Source organism: Bison bison, unplaced genomic scaffold (genome assembly GCF_000754665.1).
Source record: "Bison bison bison isolate TAMUID 2011002044 unplaced genomic scaffold, Bison_UMD1.0 scf7180017864270, whole genome shotgun sequence".
NCBI classification, from domain to species: domain Eukaryota; kingdom Metazoa; phylum Chordata; class Mammalia; order Artiodactyla; family Bovidae; genus Bison; species Bison bison.
In genome coordinates this window covers 2,891,944-2,897,130 of record NW_011494842.1, presented here as the reverse complement: position 1 = coordinate 2,897,130, position 5,187 = coordinate 2,891,944, and the positions used below count along the sequence as shown (strand labels likewise).

At 42.7% G+C, this 5,187-nt stretch overlaps 1 pseudogene; it reads left to right on the top strand.

Moving 5' to 3' along the window:
• LOC104994987 overlaps positions 1-218 on the top strand; it is a 6,671-nt pseudogene extending 6,453 nt beyond the window's left edge.
• The last annotated feature ends 4,969 nt before the right edge of the window (positions 219-5,187 follow it).

Genomic DNA, 5,187 nt, shown 5'->3' with positions numbered 1-5,187 from the left:
AGGCAGGGGGCGAGCGATGGGGCCAACGCCCAGGGATGCTCAGCTTGCGGGCGGCGGAGCGCCTCCCGCCTCCCGCCTCCCGCGCGCGCTCTGCGCACTGCGGCGGCGCCGGGCAGGACGCCGACGGGCACCTGCGCACACGCGGTCCACCCCGGGCCGAGCCGGCCAGTCTCAGCCTGGCGCGCGCGTTCCGCACTGTGCGTAGCACTCGGGACTGAGAGTTGGCACACACTTGCACTTACTGGCTTCTCATCTGGTTCAGACCCCACAGATAAAGCAAGGGTTAGGTCTCCACCAAAGTAGAAGCATCTGTGTTTTCCTTTGGGGAGTTGGTTCATGCCCAAGTATGATTTTCCTGGCCTTGAACTCACCTGAGTTTATCTTCATGAAAATAAGCTTGACAGATGCACACTGCTATGTTTAAAACGGATAATCAACAAGGACCTACTGTATAGCACAGTAAGCTTTGCCCAATATTTTGTAATAACCTAAATGGGAAAAGAACTAGAAAAAAAGAATAGATGCCTGTATATGCGTAACTTGGCTGTCCATAGGAAACTAACAAAACGTTGTTAATCAACTATATTACTAAAATAAAAATTTTAAAATAAAGATATCGGCCATATTGGATTAAAGCCCAGTCAAATGAGCCTCCCTTTAACTTGATTACCTATATAAAACTATCTCTAGAAATAAGGTCACATTCTGAGATACCAGTTCAGGTCAGTTCAGTCGCTCAGTGGTGTCTGACTCTGCAGCCCTGTGGACTGCAGCACACCAGGCTTCCCTGTCCAACACCAACTCCTAGAGCCTGCTCAAACTCATGTCCATCAAGTCAGTGATGCCATTCAACCACATCATCTTCTGTCGTCCCCTTCTCCTCCTGCCCTCAATCTTTCCCAGCATCAGGGTTTTTTCCAGTGAGTCAGTTCTTCGCATCAGGTGGGCAAAGTATTGGAGCTTCACCTTCAGCATCAGTCCTTCCAATGAATATTCAGGACTGATCTCCTTTAGGATGGACTGATTGGGTCTCCTTGCAGCCCAAGGGACTCTCAAGAGTCTTCTCCCACACCACAGTTCAAAAGCATCAATTCTTTGGCGCTCAGCTTTCTGTATAGTCCAACTCCCACATCCATATACGACTACTGGAAAAACCAAAGCTTTGACTAGACGGACCTTTGTTGGCAAAGTAATGTCTCTGCCTTGTAATATGCTGTCTAGGTTGGTCATAGCTTTTCTTCCAAGGAGCAAGCGTCTTTTAATTTCATGGCTGCAGTCACCATCTGCAGTGATTTTGGAGCCCCAAAAAGTAAAGTCTCTCACTATTTCCATTGTTTCCCCATCTGTTTGCTATGAAGTGATGAAACCATATGCTATGATCTTAGATTTTTGAATGTTGAGTTTTAAGCTAAATTTTTCACTCTCCTCTTTCACTTTCATCAAGAGGCTCTTCAGTTCTTCGTCACTTTCTGCCATATGGGTGGTGCCATCTGCATATCTGAGGTTATTGATATTTCTCCCAGCAATCTTGATTCCAGCTTGTACTTCATCCAGCCTGGCATTTCACATGGTGTACTCTGCATAGAAGTTAAATAAGCATGGTGACAGTATACAGCCTTGGCATACTCCTTTCCCAGTTTGGAGACAGTTTGTTGTTCCATGTCCAGTTCTAACTGTTGCTTCTTGACCTGCATACAGATTTATCAGGAGGAAGGTCAGGTGGTCTGGTATTCCCATCTCTTTCAGAATTTTCCACAGTTTATTGTGATCCACAGTCAAAGACTTTGGCATAGTCAATAAAGCAGAAGTACATGTTTTTCTGGAACTCTCTTGCTTTTTTGATGATCCAACAGATGTTGGCAATTTGATCTCTGGTTCCTCTGCCTTTTCTAAATCCATCTTCAACATCTGGAAGTTCACAGTTCACGTACTTTTGAAGTCTGGCTTGGAGGATTTTGAGCATTACTTTACTAGCGTGTGAGATGAGTGCAATTGTGTGGTAGTTTGAGCATTCTTTGGCATTGCCTTTCTTTGGGATTGGAATGAAAACTGACCTCATCCAGTCCTGTGGCCACTGCTGAGTTTTCCAAATTTGCTGGCATATTGAGGCAGCACTTTCACAGCATCATCTTTTAGGATTTGAAATAGCTCAACTGGAATTCCATCACCTCCACTAGCTTTGTTCGTAGTGATGCTTCCTAGGCCCACTTGACTTCACATTCCAGGATGTCTGGCTCTAGGTGAGTGATCACACCATTGTGGTTATCTGGGTCATGAAGATCTTTTTTGTGCAGTTCTTCTGAGATACCAGAAGATAGGCTTTCGACATGTGAATTTGGAAAGTGGGAACATCCTGTAACCCATGGATCCTCCACTTTTGTTGTCTTCTCTTCTCTGCCAATTGTCATTAATCTTTTCCTGAACTGTTTGAGAGCAATAATAGATATGACCTCCACCCCTCACGATGCCTTAATTCACCAGTGTGTATTTCCCCCAGGCAAAGACAGTCTCTTGCATCACCACTAAACAACCCTCCAGAACAGAAAATCACCCTTGGTACAGCACTACCATCCAATCCACATATCCCATGCAAATTTCACCAACTGTCTCAATGATGTCCCATTTGGGAAAAAAAAAAAAACTTGATTTTTAAGTATTATGAGAGGAACTTGGAACTATGCTTAATATTTTTACATGCCCTGTAAAAGAAAAGAATCTGGAGAAGTATATGTATGTAAATGTATATAAACATATACATATACATATATATGGGCTTCCCTGGTGGCCCAGAGGGTAAAGAATCTACCTGCAATGCAGGAGAAACAGGTTCCATACTTGGGTCAGGAAGATCCCCTGGAGAAGGAATGCCTACCCACTCCAATATTCTTGCCTGGAGAATTCCATGGACAGAAGAGCCTAGTGGGCTATAATCCATGGAGTTGCAGAGTCAGACATGACTGAGAGACCAACACACACACACACACACACACACACATACATATGCATATATATATATATGTATTATAACTCAGCCTATACATATATAATACATATGCCAAGCTTCTGTTTTTCCTTTGCTACTGTTCACTTTGCTTCTAATGTTGTTTTCATATATTGAAAAAAAAAGATGCAGATCCAGAATCTTTACATGGAAGAGTTCTTTATGTCCTTTTTTTATTTCCTTGTAAGGGCAACACCTTAGTTAATTCTATAATGGTTTCTTTTCATATAGAATTACTATATCAATTATATCAATCTATGGCATATGCTAAAATAAATTTCTTGGAGAGTGGAAAAATATGAATCACTTTGCTATACACCTGAAACTGACACAATGTTGTAAATCAGCTATCCTTCAATTAAAAACTTACAAAATATGAACAGTAAACATTCTAAGGCAATTTGCAAGGTTAGAACCCTTTTGTGCAGCAGTGTAATAAAGAAGAAAAGATAGAAGGTAGTCGATTAGGGAAGATGTCACAGATAATTTGGCAAGTCAGTCAGCTGACAGTAAGTGGGTAATACAGGTTAAGCACTGAAATAGAGTTGCGTTGCTTAAAGAAATCCAGGGCACACAATTACTGAAGCTATAAAGGTTCAAGTCATTCAAATGAAAATTGTAAACACATCCATGTCCTTAGAATAGGACTAGTCTTGGGTAGTGAAGGCTTGGGGAGATGGTCCTAGAACAGACCACCTCTCTTCCTACCCCTCTTTCACAAGCACAAATACACCGACACACTCTAAAACTCTTCAGCATGAGTTCAGCACCTGCATTTGAATGGACAGCCATCAAGAATAGCCTCGTGTGGCCACGTGGCCTGGCCAGGAGCACCAGTCAGCCCCACTGTCTGCTGCAGCAAGCACTGTTACACATGAAAGGATTCAACGACTACTTTGCACAACATAGTATAAACACACTTAAGGAATTTAACACGCAGAATAAGCAAGTCATCATTCACGCTTCTGAGAGTGGTGAGACTTCCACTAGTAACAGAAATAAAGCAGTTAAGGACAGAACAAGGCAAAGAGTGGGAGAGGGAACTTTTGGATCCTTATTGGAACAGGACTGGAAGGGCAAAGAGGATGAAGGGAACTCTTGTCACTTTGATCAAGGTTGATTAACATGAAGAACATGATCAGAACTGCCAAAGTGAGGTCATGCAATTCTTGAAAGCCTCTAAAATTCTCTAAAGCAAAAGATTGAACTCTAATGCAAAAGACTCAAAACAGAACCACCATAAGACCAATCAACCCCACTACTGTGTATATTCCATAATTCAAAAAGACTCATGTACCCTAATGTTCATACCAGCACTATTTACAATAGCCAGGACATGGAAGCAACCTAAATTTCCATTAACAGGGAAATGGATACAGAAGATGTGGTACATATACACAATGGAATATTGTTGTTTACTTGCTAAGTTATCTTCTACCCTTTTGTGACTCCATGGACTGTAGCCCCCTAGGCTTCTTCTGTTCATGGGATTTCCCAGACAAGAATAGTGGAGTGGGTTTCCATTTCCTTCTCCGGGGGATTTTCCTGACTCGGGGATCAAACCTGCATCTCCTGCATTGGCAGGAATGTTCTTTACCACTTAGCCACGAGGGAAGCCCACAATGGAATATTCCTTAGCCATTAAAAGGAATGAAGTTGTATCAATAACCTCAGATATGCAGATGACACCACCCTTATGGCAGAAAGTGAAGAGGAACTCAAAGGCCTCTTGATGAAAGTGAAAGTGGAGAGTGAAAAAGTTGGCTTAAAGCTCAACATTCAGAAAACGAAGATCATGGCATCCGGTCCCACCACTTCATGGGAAATAGATGGGGAAACAGTGTCAGACTTTATTTTTCTGGGCTCCAAAATAACTACAGATGGTGACTGCAGCCATGAAATTAAAAGATGCTTACTCCTTGGAAGGAAGGTTATGACCAACCTAGATAGCATATTCAAAAGCAGAGACATTACTTTGCCAACAAAGGTTCATCTAGTCAAGGCTATGGTTTTTCCTGTGGTCAGGTATGGATGTGAGAGTTGGACTGTGAAGAAGGCTGAGCGCCGAAGAATTGATGCTTTTGAACTGTGGTGTTGGAGAAGACTCTTGAGAGTCCCTTGGACTGCAAGGAGATCCAACCAGTCCATTCTGAAGGAGATCAGCCCTGGGATTTCTTTGGAGGGAA